Source organism: Lepidochelys kempii, chromosome 17, assembly GCF_965140285.1.
Source record: "Lepidochelys kempii isolate rLepKem1 chromosome 17, rLepKem1.hap1, whole genome shotgun sequence".
In the NCBI taxonomy this organism is placed as follows: Eukaryota; Metazoa; Chordata; order Testudines; family Cheloniidae; genus Lepidochelys; species Lepidochelys kempii.
The window spans coordinates 14,109,939-14,131,834 of NC_136396.1; the positions used below are offsets into that span (position 1 = coordinate 14,109,939).

General features: G+C 41.6%; 1 protein-coding gene across 10 annotated transcripts in view; it reads right to left on the minus strand.

Moving 5' to 3' along the window:
- Positions 1-21,896, minus strand: part of AUTS2 (activator of transcription and developmental regulator AUTS2) — a 993,348-nt gene that overhangs the window by 51,578 nt on the left and 919,874 nt on the right. The window lies entirely within an intron of this gene.

Consider the following 21,896-nt stretch of genomic DNA (forward strand, 5'->3'; position numbering starts at 1 on the left):
ATATTCTGAGTGGCAAAGTAACAAGCTCACCAATTAGACGTAGAGTCCTATCTGTGAATTAAATTCCTCCAACTTGCCTGCACAAGGCATGTTAAACACAATCTTATACAATTCTGGTGACATGCGCCTCCAGATCGTGCTGTGGCAGACCCCCAATTTGGCATAGAATGTGGGCCTCCCAGTTTAGTGCTAGGGATCTTTCACAAGTAGAGAGATAGGGCTGCACACCAAAATTCATGTTCAAAAGGTTGAAAATGGCAGTCTGATAATGGGTGGATTTATATTTGATGTCTTGAGATTTTAAAATTTCCCTCACAAAGTAAGGCATTCACCAACCGAAATATACAAAGCACAAATGAAGGCATGTATGGCTCTAAGATGCACAGCCTATGCGTTCCCCCTTCACATAATTGAGTAGAAACCTTCAGAACCAAAGAAGAGCAAAAATTACAGAGCATGCAGAGAACCACAGCGAATTTATGGAAAAGCACGCTGTTTATCTACAGCCTCCCCATCTACAACCCAAGAGAGACAAAGGCAAACCATAATAGTCTTATTATGACTTGAATGAAATTCACTGTTGACTAGGCCTGAGTAGTTGCTCCTAATTCCTCCATATAACAGGATAATAGATGAAAGATTATTTAATTACCATTAAACCTTCTTTTACTCTGCACACTCCTCCAGAACGTGATACTGATGGACAGCGAAATACAAAGATTTTCTGGGTAACACGGAGCCAAATCCACTCTTCTACACGGTGAAGGTGTTTACATAAAACTGAAGAAAATTTAAAGACTAGTTTGCAAGATCTCAATGATCCACGTTGATCAGTAAACTCTATAAGTTGTTCTGAAGATGTGATGCACACGGAAAGAAAGGCCTGTTCCTCTCCCATCACTAGATAGACTTCCTACACATTACACAAAATAGCATTTAGCTACTGGTATTTCAACTCCATTATGAATTTTTTAAAAGCTATTCAGAAGTGAAATTCATACACACAGTTCTCAATGCTGCCCTCTTCACCCCAAGTCCCCTTAAATAATCTCCCTAGGCAAAGGTTTAGAAGACAGAGAACCACCTTAGAGAATACGTCAAAACAGAACAAATCCTCAGCTGTTTTTGTTGCTATAACATTCATCTATTTTTAATCACACAGCAGATTAAAACCAAACGATGTACACAGGCTGCGCAAAGCATTGGGGTGAAAGTCTATCTCTGTTGCTGTTACCACTCCCCACCATTCTGGGTAAAACACTATGAATAAGGACTACCAGTGTTTGCATCTGTCCTGGAAATTACATCTAAATATGCCATGAAGAAAATAATCCTATGGTTCAAAGCAAAGTAGTTGTTATGTTTACTTAAATAAATGGATGCATTTCACAAAGAGGACTTGACTAACATGAGGGTGCTACAGGGAGGAGTTATATCTCAGCATGTAACTAATGTGGATGGCCCGTGCTAATTAAAACATTAAGGGCAGAATTTTCTGAAATGCTTAACTCCCACAGCTCCAGAGCGAGTCAGTGGAAGCATAGTAACTCTGAAAATTAGGATTCTACAGGTTTGCTAGCGTCAGGAAACCTGGCAAAATATTACTGCAATCCTGCGTTTTGATTGCTCAATAGATGCGTACTATGGGCACCACCTGTGGGAACATAGTTACTCAGCCTCAGCACTGGCCTTAAAAAAGCAGTGGAGTTGACCAGTCAAAATGCAGGATGCTTATCCCAAAGTTATGGAAGGCCTTACCATTTCCCCCTACAACAGGCTTTGGCTCCTCACTTTTATCTATGGGTCTCTCTTCTGGGGGGCGTAGTGAGGAAGAAAGACGAGTGGCCTGCTCTTATGATTGAGAGTAGAGGGTAGGTCTGTTTCACCTCTGACATGTTTGCGGAGAAATGGTCAACTACTTCCTCTCCCTAGTTATCTGCTCCCCACAGAACTGCACTGAAAAACCACAGCAGTGGACCAGCAGGTGAAGCACTAAACAGCAGCTGGGCTGGAACAGAAGAATAAACCGCTACAATTCAGCAACAGCCACAAGAGTCAACTGTAGCGACTGCAAGAAAGAACTACAGCCAAAACACACTGCTCACTCCTGGCTGCTTGAGACATACTGGCTGCTACCTGTGACACAAAGACTGTCTGTAACCACTGGCTAGTATACCCAAGTCATAGCAATATACCTACCTAACATGCTTCATTTGGTTGTGTATGCTTGACTAAGCTCTTCCAATATTTCCAACCTCAAGCATTTAAATATTTTGAGACAGGCCCACCAAAAAATCCTGAGTTTAAAATAAATAAATAAACGAATAAAATAAATTTGGGAACTTTTTTATTTTCCTTCTGGTTTTTGACCCTTTAGGTTTCACATTTTTAAGTTTCTCTCCAAAACCAGGAAGAAACCCTAGAAATGTATATTAAAAATAAAAAAAATGAAAGTCACGATTTTCACATATTCATTTGACTCCAGGAGCTGAGTTTTAAGAAAAACACCAAATATCATGAGCCTAGTAATAAAATCATGGGAGCTGGTAATTCTGCATCTTCTTTTGGTCTGAGAATTAGTCATGCCACTTCACTGTGACTCAGTTTGTTTTGTTTTGTTTTTAATATTGGCAATGCCATGTAGCAGGTAAGAATGTTAATGCCCTCTAAAATCTTAATGATCTACATGATGTAAGAGTGGAGCAACTGAATTGCTGTTTCTCTCCAGGTGCTTTATTAGAGACTCTAAGGTTATGTCTACACTACGGAATAAGGTCGAATTTATAGAAGTCGGTTTTTTAGAAATCGGTTTTATATATTCGAGTGTGTGTGTCCCCACAGAAAATGCTCTAAGTGCATTAAGTGCATTAACTCGGCAGAGCGCTTCCACAGTACCAAGGCTAGAGTCGACTTCCGGAGCGTTGGACTGTGGGTAGCTATCCCACAGTTCCTGCAGTCTCCGCTGCCCATTGGAATTCTGGGTTGAGATCCCAATGCCTGATGGGGCTAAAACATTGTCGCGGGTGGTTCTGGGTACATATCGTCAGGCCCCCGTTCCCTCCCTCCCTCCATGAAAGCAAGGGCAGACAATCGTTTCGCGCCTTTTTTCCTGAGTTACCTGTGCAGACGCCATACCACGGCAAGCATGGAGCCCGCTCAGGTAACCGTCACCCTATGTCTCTTGGGTGCTGGCAGACGCGGTACGGCTTTGCTGCACAGTAGCAGCAACCCATTGCCTTCTGGCAGCAGACGGTGCAATACGATTGGTAGTCGTCCTCGTTGTGTCCGAGGTGCTCCTGGCCACGTCGGCTGGGAGCGCCTGGGCAGACATGGGCACAGAGACTAAATTTGGAGTGACTTGACCAGGTCATTCTCTTTAGTCCTGCAGTCAGTCCTATTGAACCGTCTTATGGTGAGCAGGCAGGCGATACGGACTGCTAGCAGTCATACTGTACCATCTTCTGCCAGGCAGGCAAGAGATGAGGATTGCTAGTAGTCGTATTGTACCATCTTCTGCCAGGCAGGCAAGAGATGAGGATGGCTAGCAGTCGTACTGTACCATCTTCTGCCGTGCAGCCATGAGATGTGGATGGCATGCAGTCCTTCTGCACCGTCTGCTGCCAGCCAAAGATGTAAAAGATAGATGGAGTGGGTCAAAACAAGAAATAGACCAGATTTGTTTTGTACTCATTTGCCTCCTCCCCTGTCTAGGGGACTCATTCCTCTAGGTCACACTGCAGTCACTCACAGAGAAGGTGCAGCGAGGTAAATCTAGCCATGTATCAATCAGAGGCCAGGCTAACCTCCTTGTTCCAATAAGAATGATAACTTAGGTGCACCATTTCTTATTGGAACCCTCCGTGAAGTCCTGCCTGAAATACTCCTTGATGTAAAGACACCCACTTTGTTGATTTTAGCTCCCTGAAGCCAACCCTGTAAGCCGTGTCGTCAGTCACCCCTCCCTCTGTCAGAGCAACGGCAGACAATCGTTCCGCGCCTTTTTTCTGTGCGGACGCCATACCAAGGCAAGCATGGAGGCCGCTCACCTCACTTTGGCAATTAGGAGCACATTAAACACCACACGCATTATCCAGCAGTATATGCAGCACCAGAACCTGGCAAAGCGATACCGGGCGAGGAGGCGATGTCAGCGCGGTCACGTGAGTGATCAGGACATGGACACAGATTTCTCTGAAAGCATGGGCCCTGCCAATGCATGCATCATGGTGCTAATGGGGCAGGTTCATGCTGTGGAACGCCGATTCTGGGCTCGGGAAACAAGCACAGACTGGTGGGACCGCATAGTGTTGCAGGTCTGGGACGATTCCCAGTGGCTGCGAAACTTTTGCATGCGTAAGGGCACTTTCATGGAACTTTGTGACTTGCTTTCCCCTGCCCTGAGGCGCATGAATACCAAAATGAGAGCAGCCCTCACAGTTGAGAAGCGAGTGGCGATAGCCCTGTGGAAGCTTGCAACGCCAGACAGCTACCGGTCAGTTGGGAATCAATTTGGAGTGGGCAAATCTACTGTGGGGGCTGCTGTGATGCAAGTAGCCCACGCAATCAAAGATCTGCTGATATCAAGGGTAGTGACCCTGGGAAATGTGCAGGTCATAGTGGATGGCTTTGCTGCAATGGGATTCCCTAACTGTGGTGGGGCTACAGACGGAACCCATATCCCTATCTTGGCACCGGAGCACCAAGCCGCCGAGTACATAAACCGCAAGGGGTACTTTTCGATAGTGCTGCAAGCTCTGGTGGATCACAAGGGACGTTTCACCAACATCAACGTGGGATGGCCGGGAAAGATACATGACGCTCGCATCTTCAGGAACTCTGGTCTGTTTCAAAAGCTGCAGGAAGAGACTTTATTCCCAGACCAGAAAATAACTGTTGGGGATGTTGAAATGCCTATATGTATCCTTGGGGACCCAGCCTACCCCTTAATGCCATGGCTCATGAAGCCGTACACAGGCAGCCTGGACAGTAGTCAGGAGCTGTTCAACTACAGGCTGAGCAAGTGCAGAATGGTGGTAGAATGTGCATTTGGACGTTTAAAGGCGCGCTGGCGCAGTTTACTGACTCGCTTAGACCTCAGCGAAACCAATATTCCCACTGTTATTACTGCTTGCTGTGTGCTCCACAATATCTGTGAGAGTAAGGGGGAGACGTTTATGGCGGGGTGGGAGGTTGAGGCAAATCGCCTGGCTGCTGGTTACGCGCAGCCAGACACCAGGGCGGTTAGAAGAGCACAGGAGGGCGCGGTACGCATCAGAGAAGCTTTGAAAACCAGTTTCATGACTGGCCAGGCTACGGTGTGAAAGTTCTGTTTGTTTCTCCTTGATGAAACCCCCCGCCCCTTGGTTCACTCTACTTCCCTGTAAGCTAACCACCCGCCCCTCCTCCCTTCAATCACCGCTTGCAGAGGCAATAAAGTCATTGTTGCTTCACATTCATGCATTCTTTATTCATTCATCACACAAATAGGGGGATGACTACCAAGGTAGCCCAGGAGGGGTGGTGGAGGAGGGAAGGAAAATGCCACACAGCACTTTAAGCACAGCACTTTAAAAGTTTACAACTTTAAAATTTATTGAATGACAGCCTTCTTTTTTTTGGGCAATCCTCTGTGGTGGAGTGGCTGGTTGGCCGGAGGCCCCCCCACCGCGTTCTTGGGCGTCTGGGTGTGGAGGCTATGGAACTTGGGGAGGAGGGTGGTTGGTTACAGAGGGGCAGCAGTGGCAGTCTGTGCTCCAGCTGCCTTTGCTGCAGCTCAACCATACACTGGAGCATACTGGTTTGGTCCTGCAGCAGCCTCAGCATTGAATCCTGCCTCCTCTCATCACGCTGCCGCCACATTTGAGCTTCAGCCCTGTCTTCAGCCCGCCACTTACTCTCTTCAGCCCGCCACCTCTCCTCCCGGTCATTTTGTGCTTTCCTGCACTCTGACATTATTTGCCTCCACGCATTCGTCTGTGCTCTGTCAGTGTGGGAGGACAGCATGAGCTCGGAGAACATTTCATCGCGAGTGCGTTTTTTTTTCTTTCTAAGCTTCACTAGCCTCTGGGAAGGAGAAGATCCTGTGATCATTGAAACACATGCAGCTGGTGGAGAAAAAAAAAGGGACAGCGGTATTTAAAAAGACACATTTTATAAAACAGTGGCTACACTCTTTCAGGGTAAACCTTGCTGTTAACATTACATACATAGCACATGTGCTTTCGTTACAAGGTCGCATTTTGCCTCCTCCCACCGCGTGACTACCCCCTCAACCTTCCCCCCTCCCTGTGGCTAACAGCGGGGAACATTTCTGTTTAGCCACAGGCAAACAGCCCAGCAGGAATGGGCTCCTCTGAGTGTCCCCTGAAGAAAAGCACTCTATTTCAACCAGGTGACCATGAATTATATCTCACTCTCCTGAGGATAACACAGAGAGATAAAGAACGGATGTTGTTTGAATGCCAGCAAACATACACTGCAATGCTTTGTTGTACAATGATTCCTGAGTACGTGTTACTGGCCTGGAGTGGTAAAGTGTCCTACCATGAAGGACGCAATAAGGCTGCCCTCCCCAGAAACCTTTTGCAAAGGCTTTAGGACTACATCTAGGAGAACCGCAAATGCCAGGGCAAAGTAATCCTTTCACATGCTTGCTTTTAAACCATGTATAGTATTTTAAAAGGTACACTCACCAGAGGTCCCTTCTCTGCCTGCTGGGTCCAGGAGGCAGCCTTGGGTGGGTTCGGGGGGTACTGGCTCCAGGTCTAGGGTGAGAAACAGTTCCTGGCTGTCGGGAAAACCGGTTTCTCCGCTTGCTTGCTGTGAGCTATCTACAACCTCCTCCTCATCATCATCTTCTTCGTCCCCAAAACCTGCTTCCGTATTGTCTCCATCTCCATTGAAGGAGTCAAACAACACGGCTGGGGTAGTGGTGGCTGAACCCCCTAAAATGGCATGCAGCTCATCATAGAAGCAGCATGTTTGGGGCTCTGACCCAGAGCGGCTGTTCGCCTCTCTGGTTTTCTGGTAGGCTTGCCTCAGCTCCTTCAGTTTCACGTGGCACTGCTTCGGGTCCCTGTTATGGCCTCTGTCCTTCATGCCCTGGGAGATTTTCACAAAGGTTTTGGCATTTCGAAAACTGGAACGGAGTTCTGATAGCACGGATTCCTCTCCCCAAACAGCGATCAGATCCCGTACCTCCCGTTCGGTCCATGCTAGAGCTCTTTTGCGATTCTGGGACTCCATCATGGTCACCTGTGCTGATGAGCTCTGCATGGTCACCTGCAGCTTGCCATGCTGGCCAAACAGAAAATGAGATTCAAAAGTTCGCGGTTCTTTTCCTGTCTACCTGGCCAGTGCATCTGAGTTGAGAGTGCTGTCCAGAGCGGTCATAAAAGAGCACTCTGGGATAGCTCCCGGAGGCCAATACCATCGAATTGTGTCCACAGTACCCCAAATTCGAGCCAGCAACGTCGACTTAAGCGCTAATCCACTTGTCAGGGGTGGAGTAAGGAAATTGATTTTAAGAGCCCTTTAAGTCGAAATAAAGGGCTTCATTGTGTGGACGGGTGCAGGTTTACATCGATTTAACGCTGCTAAATTCGACCTAAAGTCCTAGTGTAGACCAGGGCTAAGGAACATTTTCCTCTTCCCAGCTCTCCCTCTCTCTCCATCTCTCTAAGCATTTACACCCCTTTTAAAAATGAACAGAGGGGTTTTCATACTTCATGATAATACGAAGTGCTGCCCTGCAAAATTTAAATTATTCAGAGGGGTCACTAATACATAAAAGAAAGAAAAATGTCAGTAGCCCATAGAGAATTCCGAAAGAGATTAGGCAAAAATATTTCACACACAAAGCAGCCAGACTTAGGGAGGCATTACAGCAGTTGTTTAAAAGTTCATTGCAACACTAACTGAAACTGCAGGGAGAATTTAGGTAGGCAGAACATAATTAACCAAGTTTGAACTGGACCAGAACACCAGCGTTAGCAGCCCAACTCTAACAAAAAGCACCCAAGAATATTCAATGATAGTAAGAGCCCAGGACTTCTGTTTGTGCTTCATCCAAAATACATCCCCTATTTTGAAAAATGCATGCAGAAACATGACTTGCAAATCACCCACTTGAGTATATGTATTGTGCACTATGCATGCACATCACAGGCGTTCATGCTTTTCAAAATTTGAACCCGTTGTGTACACCTAGCCTTCTAGCACCATACTATTCCTTAACTCCTGATGGGCGCACTGAATAAGCTCTACTCAAAGGGAAAAGTGCCACCTAGAATGCCAGTTTAAGATAGTGTCATCTGGTAACAACAGGTAATGATTCCCAAAGTGAGCAGAAGAGGTGGCATGTTATTAGCAAGCCAGGGGTTGGATTGCAATGAAAATAGATGGTGTTAGCCAGTTATAAACGTAACATGCTTCTCCGAAAAAAGATAACTAATTCTGAATAAACTAGTAATCCTGCTAAAAGTTTCATTCTCAACATGACTCCCTCCATCTAGCAATCACGCCTGCACTGATTTAAAAACAGAGATTTTCTGTTTATTCAATACAAATACATGGGATGTTGTCAAGATTCTGTTTTAAACTGACCATGTGTTTATATCACCCTTTCACTACATCTTATCTGGCTGGTAGATGCAAGGCACTAACTGTGTTTCCAACTTTTACCTGTCTTGAGGTGAAAGATTACTCAATAAGCAATGAACTGAGCCAACCAAAGTTATATTATTATATTAATATATTTCTTCTTCATTTTAAGGTCATGATGATCTTCCCAATCCAGCAAAGAATAAGGTAGTGTTCTTATTTAGATTGAAAGCTCTTTGGGGGCAGGACCTTCTCTTTGTTCTGTGTTTGCACAACACCTAGTACAGTGGGGTCCCTGGTCCGCGACTGGAGCTTGTAGGTGCTCCCATAATAAAAATAATAATCTGCAAGGCTGTCAAAAACCCTGCATGCAATCTATGTCGCTGGAAAGACATATGGATTCAACCAGGTGCTCTTCAGTACTTCCTTAGCAGGTTCATGCGGTCTCTTGCAGTGCTGAGTAACACAGCAGATAGGAAATTTTCCACCTCCATTTCTCCAGCCTACTGTTCTCTTCTGCCTATAGTAATGTGCAGTAAAGCCGTGCAGCTTCAGCTGAATTGGACGTATCCATTAAATTAAAATAAACAATCCGCGAGAGAAATACGCCTTATCTGATGCTCAGTTCCTCCTATCCCAACTCCAGAGTTTAAGTACAATACAGAAGGATTACAGTATTTCTGCATATGGCTTGTGGCAGCCGAAACAGGCACAGGCAGAACAGATGTAGAACTATGAGCCAAAAAAACAAACAAATTACTACAAAATTGTGGCTGAGATTTTTTTAAAGGCACAAAATCAGCAATTTCAAATTGATGTCGGAGTTATATGTAAAACCACAGAAGTTAGCATCATACAGTGTCACACAAAACATTCCATATGCTCATCAGGGACAAACGGTGTTTGCGGTAGGAGCCATCGCTTTAAATCTATGCCTTTGAAAGTCACCCTAATGCTGTATTGACAATTTTCTTCTATTAAGAGTAAAAGGCAGATGGAACAGGCAAGAGTGAACTTTGATACCACTCCGTTGACTGTATTTAAATGATTACACATCTGTTGTATATGGAAACACATTCAAACAAACACTGATAACCTATATCTGAATGCGTAATCATCAAAATAAATGCAGCTATTTTTATTTCAATGTGTAATAGTCCAGAAACACACATCCATGTGAACCTCTCTAGAATCGTCACTTGCTACATTAAAAGAGAAAATCCATATTTGTATGTGATTTGTCTGATGTTTTACAAATAATACTAGTAATGCCTAGCTCTTCTACAGCATTTTCCTTGCACAGAACCCCAGTTCTTTAAAAAGGTGGGTGAGGATCTCTCTTTTCTTTGACCAACTTTGGTTGGTGAAAGAGACAAGGTTTCAAGCTTGCACAGAGCTCTTCTTTGGCAAGCAAAAACCAGTTTGTCTGCCTTGAGCATAGAAGAACTCAGTGTAAGATCGAAAGCTTGTCTGTCTCCCCAACAGAAGTTAGTCCAATAAAAGATATTATAAGGTGGGTGAGGTCTCTCATATATCCTGGGACCAACACAGACACAACACTGCAATTTACAAAAGAGATCAGTAGCACTATCCCCATTTTACAGAGAGGGAAACTGGGGCCAGGGAGGGAAGTGACTTAACCAAGCTAGTGGCAAAGCCAGGAAGAGAACCCACATCTCCACAGTCCCACATCACTTGCTCTATCCAATAAACCACATAGATTCCCCTTTAAACTTCATCTTTTCAAAACCAAACAAATATGTCACCAAATGTGTCTAAGACATTAGCTCTCATCTTGAGCCATGCTTAAAGCTTTAGAAATAAGCTATAGTTGAGATGTCAGTATAGAAAACAGAAATGCCTGACAAATACCCTAATTGATGAAACCCTCCTTTATTCATACTTGGATAACTCAAATATAACCAATCAGGATTTTACTAAACTTAACACTCACAAAGAAAATATGCATCTACAGGCCCGGAGCATCATGAAAAATATTTCTAATCTGTAATAAACATGTACAACAGAAATGTTTTCTCAACCATATATATGAGAGTGAATTTTTCTTCTCCCCTACGTGTAAATATGGTTTACTTATTGGAAAAATGTTCACAGTTCTTTAATTTTATGGGGCACCAATGTGATGTATCCAAAAACTTTGGGTCAGTCAGTGGGGGGGTTCTGCTAAAATGTTATGACACACTATGGCTCAATATTAGGCTCTAATTCAAGAAAGCACTTGTGTACATGCTTACATTGATCCCTATTCAGCATTGAAACGTATGCAACAGTCCCTATGATTTAAGCACATGCTTAAGGGCTGACCTGAATAGTAGTCAGAATTCGCAAAAAGAAAAGGAGTACTTGTGGCACCTTAAAGATGAACAAATTTATTTGAGCATAAGCTTTCATGAGCTACAGCTCACTTCATCGGATGCATAGGAATGCTTTCCTAAACTGGCTCCTTAGACATGACTGCATAATTTAAGATCCTGAATTATTTTTACGGACTCAGAAAGCCAACTGGTGTGTGTAAAACAGCAAAACATTAAACTCAGTCTTAAGTGGACTAAAAGGTTCTTGCAAGTTGAAATCAACTGTTGGCCTTAGGCAGGTTGATTCACAAGCTCTCATAATTGAAAACCTACTGTATTAGCTCCTGATTTAGAAAAGCACTTAAGTGCGTGCTTAAACCCTTCCTTAATTGGCTACACTGAGACTAAGCAGGTGCTTAAATTTTTTAAAAAGTATAAAATTTAAGCTTAAATGTGTTGATCTGGTTAGGGATGCTTTCCTGAATTAGGGCCATAGACTGCAATAAAGTCCTTGTCCTCCTCTGCGCCAGCACGGAATATTTGCAAGAATGCCTTTTTATAAGTGATTTGTAGTATTTATTATTCTCCAACAGTATGATGGGAACTTTACAATACAAACAGAAAGGCAAGATCGCAACACCCAAGTGCTTACAACCTGGAAGGTGTGTTCTTGAGAAAAGCCCAGGTCAGGATTGTAATATTTCTTTCCAGGAGGTAATCCTAATGCTCAGTTTTGAAATTTACATTTGCATAACTCCTTTGGTTAACAGCAAGGACAGCAGAGCAGCTCTGGCTAACAATTCAATGAAGTTAATGTCCCCATCCTTCTGCTACGAGGAGAGTAAGTGGGGTGTTTAATTTCATTGAATGTAGTTTACCAATATGTTATCAGTCATCAAACATCACAATTTAACTCTCAGTAAAACACAGCACCCATCGGAGAGAAGAAAGTATTACACGTCAATTAACATTTCCCCCCATCATTTGATATATTTTGGAATTAAATATGCAAGGAATTAATCTTTAAACTGATGTCAATCCTTTCATTACTAACTTCCTGTCATACATCATTAAGGATTCAGAGAGTAGATATATATCTTTTCCGTAATGTGCATAACCTTTTTTCTGCTAAAACCACTCAGTTCTGAATAAGAAATTGATTTTGCAAAACACATCCTCTCTCATTTTTAAAGGATATAATTTGCCTTTTCTATTTTGAACTGGACTAGAGTCATCCAAATTAAAACAAAATGCACACTTCATATTTTTCATTAACAGACCCAAATCACAGTGCAAAACACTTACAATAGATAATCTTCCTGCTGAGATTATCCTCCACATACACAAGAAGAGAACGTCATTTTGATGATAATCAAATGACGATTGATAAAACTGCTTATGTTTCTTGTTTATAGTTAATACTGCTCGCATCATGGAACGGTTATTGATCAAAAACAGCATTGATATGCCAACACAATCCCCACTAAGAAGTAATTTAAAGAGGCCCATATTTGACATAGTTTTACTTTCCGTCAAAACAGTGCATTCAGCCACTTAATCCCTTTCTGAGACACTGCATTTGAGATTTAACGACTTTTTGTTTTGTTTCATTTTGTTGCCATAACAGATGACAGAGGTCCTAAAAGCTGCCCCTTCCACTCTGATATGACACATCAGAGGTTGTTAATCCTGCCTCAGGGTCAGATTCAGTTTATCTTTCATGTTCACTTTTTGAGGAAAATGCAGCTATGGGAGTAGGCAGCTTTCCTCTGGGAAATGTAAAATAGTCTGTAATCAGAGAAGTATGCTGAGAAAACAAGCTGGTGTGCAAAAATGTTGATGGTTCTGAGAGCGGTTGTATTTTCACAGAAACATGGCTAAAGATAACAATAATCTCTGTTCTTCACTCCCTGCACAGTCTGACCAGTTGAGAGACTATGACTGCAAGTGGAAAATACATACTGAACTTGATTAAATCAGTCTCAAATACTGGATTTGTAGCTCATCACAGGACAGGAAGCCAGGAGATCTGGATCCTAGTCCCAACTCTGTCACAGACTTCTCGTGTATGAGAAGCTTGCCACCTTGAGTAACAGTTTACTCCAACAGCAGCTGAAACCAACGGTACTTGAAACAAGGTATTACTTAGGGTACCAGGGTACTACTGAGGGTGCCAGAATCGGCCACTCTGTGATCTTGCGCAAGTCACATCCCTCTCTGTGCTTCTGTTTCCCCTTCTGTATATAAAGGTTTATGAATGGAATAGTAAGACTTATCTCACAAGACTGCTGTGACGCTTAATTAATTAGAGTATTTTGACATCCTTGGATGGAAGGTGCTATCTGAAAAGCCATATGTATGGAGGCTCACATACTTTTTCGTTAAAGACTCTAGCGAAGAGATTTTCTCCAGGCCAAAGGTGAGTTAGGCACCCAAGTCCCATTGAAAGCCAATATGAATTCAGCACATACCTCATCTATGTTTTACAAAACCTCCCTCCAGGTGACTAAAAGGCAGCGAAACAATAAAAGAGATTCCAGCTAACTAGACTATTTGTTTTTAAATGCTCTCAATGGCCGGCACCAACTTTTCTTTTTGTGTCTCTCAAGTTTCAGCAAACTGTCCCTTTTACGTGGGAAAAACAAACACATGATTAGAAAACAACCACTGTCAAATCTGATAACAAGCTGACACTAATCGCCTCAGGAATTCTGCTGCCAGGGATGTTTTGTATTGTTTAGAAAATATAAAAAGGAGGACTCCTAAGGGAAGGTGGGGAACACACAAACAAACAATTGTTTTACATTCCATTCATAAACCCTTACAGTCCATGCTGCCAGCTCCCTAAGCCAACTTTATAAAATGGCATATGTCTTGCCCTGCTTAAAAACAAAGTGTACAAAAACTACTCTGAAAACAATTACAGTTATTGGCTTTATATTCTTCTCAAGGCCAGTACACGTGCTTTACAAGGGAAAACTCCTTCCACCACTCTCTGCTGGCTCTTGCCTTCCCCTAAAACCAGCTCTGAAAGCTGCAACATCATTTCATGTCCAGTATAAGTTTACCTGCACAGTTCTTCTGTGTGTGGCAGGATCCCATGAAATAAAAATTACTAACCACGCTCTTCTCCCCTAGTCTATTGTACCTCTATCATGATTTTTGTGCAGGAAGTAAGGAAAAGAAATCAACTGAGCTACAATACAAAAATGATTCGACCTAACCAAACTATTGTAAGGGCTAAGAGACAGATGTAGGCATTTATGTGTTTTAAAATAAGAAAGTTAATCCAGCCTGTTACCCTTTGCACCTGTCTCTCAAAAGAATAAGTTTCACTGTCCACAGATCACTAAGAGTCTCATAGATGCTACTGTGCTCATTAAATCTTTCTGACTTGACATCATGATGCTTAAGCAGGGAGATTCAAGCATTTTGGGACTGCTCAAACAGCAACGAGCTGAGCAGGTAACTCTAGGTCACGGGATTTTTTTATTACATTTTTATCCGCTCTTGACTAGATTTTTGCAGCACTTGGATTTGCAGAGGAAGGTTCTGCCCATGTCAGTGGATTATGTCACTGCAGTAGTTAATTCACACAAATTTAGGGCAAATGGAGTATCAGTAACCACAGAGAACTGATTTCCAAAGGCAGAAATTCTAAATGGAGAAACATGAATTTTAGATTTTCTAGGGCTGCTCTTTAGTAGTTGCTTGCTTAACAGAACCATAGTAAGATGCTGTCTGTTCTCTCCACCAAGTGACATATCAACTTTTCTGTGTAAATATTGGTGTTATTTATATTACAGTAAAGCCCTAGAGCCCTCAAACAAGGATCAAGAAATTATTGTTTTAGGCACTGTACAGCTGGACAGAAAATTCCGAAAAGTTGGATGTTTTCACCAAAACAGCCATATGTGGCTGACATTTTAACAAACACATTTGCCAATTTTAAAATCAGCTTCCAAATACAAAGCACAAGATTGTATGCTATTTTGGGCAAGGACTATATAGTTAAGACAAGATGTAACCAGTGGACATAATAAACAGCAAAAGGGATAACAAGAGAGAATGAGGGAAACTCTAAGACCATCTTGTGTTTACTTTGGCACAGCCAAAGACCTCTGACATTTTCCCCTCAGAAAATAAGGTTTCCTTGATCTTAAAATTTTCCAAGGCACAAATTAAATTTCAGGGGAATTTTACATGGGAAAGTCAAAATGAAAGTTTTTGTTTTGGGTCAGGTTGATATTCATCTCTGCATCCACCTGAGCTGTGCCTCATGGGATTTTAATTCAGGGCCTTCATGCCTCCATTCTCCCCTGCTTCCCAGACATACTGCATCTCCCATGAGGTACTGCAGTTGCTCCCTGTGGCTGAGTCATGTCTACACTGCAATGTAAACTCAGACTCAAACTTGAACCCAGACCCTGGTTCCGTCTACACACAAATCTCTCAGATTCAGGCTCAGAGACCTACAGTCATAGCGCCCTGAAGGGCTGAAGGGTCAGAGCCCAAGTCAAGCCGTGACCCAGGGTTCAAACCCTATTGCTCTGCAGTGCAGACACAGTCCCCGGTTCACTGAGTGTCCCTGAAGTCAACCAGATACAAAAAATAGACAAAATGCATAACCACCCCATCTGAAACACACTCTAATTATTGAAATCTCTCTGCCTTTGACAAAGCCTGTATAATCATTGAAATACATCTGTTAAATATCCATGCCACGTGTCCAAAACATATATTTAAATTGCTCTAAATTTAAGCAAAAGGCTAAGGAACCCAGAGACTGGATGTTACTCTACTACAACTATGGTGATCTCTTATCCATAGCATGTGAACAAGTCGAAATGGCATGAAACAAATCTAAATGAACACAGAAGAGTGCACTAAAAGAATATTCTAACGCAAGGGAAAACAGCAAAAATACAAGTGTTACCAAAATTATCATCGGCAAATTTTCAAATCTTAGTATTGCGGTTACACCTACTAATCCCATTTATTTGTTTAAAGGATTTACAAATATAACATTGCAAAAAAAGTAAACTTTAAGTTCGATTTCTCTCACTTTTTTTTTTTTTGGTTTGTTTTTTGTTTTTAAACACATGGGAGGATGCGTACAGCTTGTGGTATGCAGAAGGCTGATAGTACTTGAGACAGACCTCTCTTCAACCTCAGGCCATCTGAGCACATTGCAAGCCTTCCTCACACTCCTAAATCAATGCATTTCAACTACAGCCTGGAGGAATAACTCTTGCCCGATGTAAGTGTATATCATTTGCCAAGTTTAGTTTCATTTTGGCCATGCCTGCTAGGAAGGTTCAGTTATAGTTTCCATAATCCCTTCCTTGTCTCCGAAGATTATAATTTGCTCATTGTAATTCACATCAAGCTGCAACTTGGCACGCACATTAGAAATCTGAATGCAATTTTTTTCCTTTTTGAAAAATGGATATTTATTCAGTCATTTAGATGAAGCACAATAAAAAAAGAAGAGGCAGTTTTAGACCTTATGGTGGGATTTGACACTGTTGATTTTATCTTCTATCTTTTATCTTTTAACACTGTTGATTTTAATGGTACATTCAATCCACCAGGACTCATGGACTTAATTCTGTCAAAGAGTGCGGGATTGTAAATTACATGTCTCATCAGCTTGCACTGAGACCTTAGGATACCAATGAAAATAACCCTTATTATACATCCATAGGAGTTTTTTTTGTAACTACACTTTGAGCCACATCTGTCCTTGAAATTTTGTGTGCTACATTCTGCTCTTAGCTATGCACACGTACATGAGAACAAAATTTGTCCCTTTCCGTTCGTTCTTTTTCTTTAAAAATATACATAAAAAGTTAGGTTAAAACATATTCAGAATTTTACAGCAATGAAAGCAAAACAGATGCCCCCAGTCAGCAGTGCATCCCACTCCTTTGATTCTTTCAGCATACTGAGCCATTGGCACACCCCTTTGGCCTGGGGCTACACACACATGCTGCGAGGGATTCCACAGTTAAGGTTGCTAGTCCAACTTTTATTCATCTTGTTGTACCTAGATATTAGAGGACACCTGACATTCTCACTGCCAGACTTTGGGCATAATAGGAAGAGTTTGTCGACACTGGCAAGTGAAAGACAAAACTTTTGTTGTTCAGAGGTGTTAAAAAAACACCCCACCCCGAAAGACAAAAATTTTGTCGATGACAAGCGCTCTCCTGCCAACAACGCTAACGCCGCTTGTTGGGGGCGCAAGTGTTTGTCAGCAGGAGAGCTCTCTCCCGCCAACAAACAGCAGCTACACCGCGCGCCTTTTAGCAGCACGGCTCTAGCGGCACGGCATGTCACTAAAAGCTGAGTAGTGTAGACAAAGCCCTAAAGACGGACGAGCAGCATTAATGTTCAATCTCACCTGTTTTTAATCACTTTGTTGGGCTGTTACAATATTTAAGGTTTCAGAGTAGCAGCCATGTTAGTCTATATCCGTAAAAAGAAAAGGAGGACTTGTGGCACCTTATATAAATCTGTTAGTTTCTAAGGTGCCACAAGTACTCCTTTTCTTTTTACAATATTTAAGGCAGTTTTGCAGTTAATTTGATTTCTACAGACCTCTGATGTTTCGTGTTGACATGATTGCTGTGTCTTTCATTAGTTCCTTGCTACCTTGCAGGAAACATGGTTTCCACTTGGATGTACCACAGCATTCAGGGTCTATCCTGCTTGTCATTCACGCTTACCATATATATTCAGAAAGTACATTCCATCTAAGAGCAAGTCTGTCTGTAAGCCTAAATCCTCATCCAACCTGGCTCTGTAAATCACTGAGTATGCTCAGTTCTAAAGCTCCATTCTTATGAATCAATAAACATTTCTCCAACTTCAACCTTATCATTTTAAGAAAGAATTCTGTGTAAGGAGAGGTTCTACAAGCAAGATCCATTGAACTACTTGATTACTCATTTAAACTGTTAAAACAAATAAACTGCAATTAAAATCATACATATTTGCCTTTGGGTTCTAAAGTATTTGACAGCCCAAATTAAAGTTCTTTGGGGTCCAATCCTGTGAATGAGTAAGTAGTCCATGGGTCTGCTCACATGAGTAAAGATTTGCAGGATCAGACCCTTATGATTTAAAAAGAACTGCAGCTTTGAAACATGAAGGACTTGTTGCAAATTGTTCCAGAGACTAAGTCTTGTAAAAGAGCCAGCATGACTTTTTGACATACCAATGAAAGGCTAAGTTTTCTCAGGGACTATAAAGATTTAAAGTCATAGTATAATCTCACCTCCAGGTTACTGGGCCCCACTTCCCTTATCAATTAACCTGTCAGTTGACAGCCAAGTTTAATTACTTAAATCCCTTTTTAATGAAAAGAGTCTGCCTTGAGCAGAATTTGCCAGCTCCAGAATCATTTAACAATCAGGAGCATGTCTCAACAAAAATCATTTTTGCAAACTAAAACTCTTCTTTCTTGCTTTAGCGGATAAGTATAATGATTTTTTTTTTATGTTTGTATCCCATTGCAACACAGGAGCTATTTGCATCTTACTGTATGAAAAGCTAGAGCTGTATTTGGCTTCAGTGATCCTTTGCTTCATCTGCTTTAGAAGGGCGTGCTTGCGAATCTATAATATTGATATGCACAACCCTATTAATTAGAAATGTTCACAAACCAAAATACTGGATCTGTACACCCTGAAAATTTATTTTTCAGGATCTATCCAGCAAGATGACTGTGAAAATATTCAATATGGATCATTCATGGTATTGTACAAACACTCCATTGATAACAACTAACTGTAGTTCTCACAAAGTGCCAGCCGCAGAACTAGCAGGAAGAATTATGAGATTTTTTTAGACCGCTCTCTTAAATTCTATAGTAGTGTGAGCATTAATGGGGCCAAATCTTCAGTCTCTGGAAAAGGTATGTGTATGAAGAGAAAGAAGAACCAATGCACTGTCGCTGGTATGTATATTGTCAAAGTGGGATGAGAGGACTAGATGGGGGAAAACAATTGTCTAAAAGGACTGGATAGAACATGTACTACTTCCTTCGCTAATGAGCTCATTATTCCCATTGCCTTCATTTTTCCCACTGACTGTATTTTATTAAAGGGAAAAAAGGAAAAAGCTCAAGTTATGTAAGTGAAGCGTATCTTCTAGGTAAATCAGAGTTATGATAGTAGGTAATTACATAACATATTGCCCTGAACACCAACTGGTATCATCCAGGTTTGGGGTGACCAGATAGCAAGTGTGAAAAATCGGGACGGGGGTAGGGGGTAATAGGAGCCCATATAAAAAAAGCCCCAAATATAGGGACTGTCCCTATAAAATCAGGACACCTGGTCACCCTATCCAGGTTATGACTCCTTAGAATAGGTCTTAAATTCCTTTCAAACGCGAGAAAACAGAATCTGTAATGATATAATGGACCACATTCTGATTTCATTTATACTCACAGAAATATGGTGTAAATTAACTCAAATTATTCTGGATAGCGTCAGTGACGTTGCAAACAGAATTTATCACAATATATCAAGATGTAATTTTAAATAGGTAAGAGAGGTTACGTGAATACCTTTATATCAGATTAAACTAGGCCTATTTCAGTTTAGTTTAAATTGATAAGGAACCATTTTAAACTAAACCAAAATAAGCCACTCTTAAGCTGAAGTAAGAATGTCTATACAGGTTTAACTAAACCAGTTTAATTGACCCAGGGCAAGTTTGTGTGTGGACAAATCCTGGACAATATTAAATGAAGCTCCCTTGGAATTCTAAGGGCCATATCAAGAAGTCTTTAATTCAGGCAAAAGTCCTAAAGAAGTCAATAACAGTTTTTCCCTGGGCAAGGTTTGAAGAATTCAGTGTCTAATAATAATTTGTATAAGCCGTACAGTATTACCAAATGATTGGTTTGTTACTTAAGTCTCATCTTATTTTACAAACCAATCTCATATTAATAGGGCGGTAGGATTTATTTCTTAATATAATTAATTTCCTATGGACTTCCAGCTCTAAGTTTGTCTCCTTCCAAGTATGCTATTTTGCTGTGTCTATTGCATATTGTAATGTTAAGAGATATATTTTTTACATTATTCTTAAATTAAAATGTTGTATCTAAACAGGTAGGAGCTAAAACTAAGCAGAGTTTGACCTGATGGTGTGTCAATAATGAATCATTACCCTGTAGAGTTTGTTATGCATTTAGCACAATGTCTGTTATTGAATAACATAAGTGAGTAGTGTTCCTGTTTAAAGGGCAGGGAGTGGCATGTTACTCCATCAAATAGCCTTTGAAACCTTTGCCTGTAGGCCAAGTGTTCCTGCAATGAATAGAAAAACCAAACACACCATGTCAAAAAGTATATGTGGATGCATACACCTTCTGTTTGTCCTCCGGGAAAAAGGTAAATAGGGTTTAAGCAATTTCCTTCTTATTTCTTCTTCTTTTTAAGTAGAAACTGTCTGATTTGTTGGAAACATTTACCTTTTGCCTGTCAGAGCAAGTTATCTGCATGTTTATTATACATTAAAATAACAGCCGAACACAACATATTCACACTCTGTCTATAAGAGACAGAGTTTAAGTTGCAGCAGGAAAATGAACATACACTAATAAACTGATTTTCAGCCGTGATTCTACCAAACAGTTTATATTGTAAAGGGCGTGTGCGGGCGGGCAGGAGGGAAGAAGAGAAGAACATAAGAATGGCCATACTGGGTCAGACCAAAGGTCCATCCAGCCCAGTATTCTGTCTACCGACAGTGGCCAATGCCAGGTGCCCCAGAGGGAGTGAACCTAACAAGTACTGATCTAATGATCTCTCTCCTGCCATCCATCTCCACCCTCTGACAAACAGAGGCTAGGGACACCATTCCTTACCCATCCTGGCTAACAGTCAGGAATGGACTGAACCTCCATGAATTTATCCAGTTCTCTTTTAAACGCTGTCATAGTCCTAGCCTTCACAACCTCCTCAGGTAAGGAGTTCCACAGGCTGACTGTGCACTGCGTGAAGAAGAACTTCCTTTTATTTGTTTTAAACCTGCTACCCATTAATTTCATTTGGTGGCCTCTAGTTCTTATGTGATGGGAACAAGTAAATAACTTTTCCTTATTCACTTTCTCCACATCACTCATGATTTTATATATCTCTATTATATCCCCCCTTAGTCTCCTCTTTTCCAAGCTGAAAAGTCCTAGCCTCTTTAATCTCTCCTCATATGGGACTCGTTCCAAACCCATAATCATTTTAGTTGCCCTTATCTGAACCTTTTTGAATGCCAGTATATCTTTTTTGAGATGAGGGGACCACATCTGTATGCAGTATTCAAGATGTGGGCGTACCATGGATTTATAGAAGGGCAATAAGATATTCTCCGTCTTATTCTCTATCCCTTTTTCAATGATTCCTAACATCCCATTTGCTGGCATAAGCGGGGGGGGGGGGGGGGGGAGCAAGAACTATTAACTTCTATTTACTTTAATCCTGAGAAGTCAACTTAAAGAATATGCAGCAGATATTTCTGACATGTGCTAATGTTTCTTTACCTATGCATGTTTATTAGAAAGAAGAAAACTAGTATGAACACAAGTAAACTGCTAACCCAAACCATCATTTAAAAATTAGACTGCAGGTTTTTCTGAGCTTTCACAGAAACATAGAAGAGTCGGACTGGCAGGAATCTCAGTAGGTCACCTAGTCCAGTCCCTGAAGTTCATTTAATTACTCTCTTGAATTTGCCTTTGCACTTTTTACTGAGAGCTGTAAAATATCGAAGCAGCACAAAACATTTCAGAAAAGGAAGTCATGAGTGCACTGCTGTACGCTTGTGTAAATAAACAATTTCTGTCTGTGTTAGTATCTTTCAGAACTATTTGCAACATTGCATGGTGCCCTCCCAACGCTTAGTATTGGCTACCCCTAAAGAGAGCAAAACATGCTGTTAGCACAGAATGTATAATCATTTCTTTAG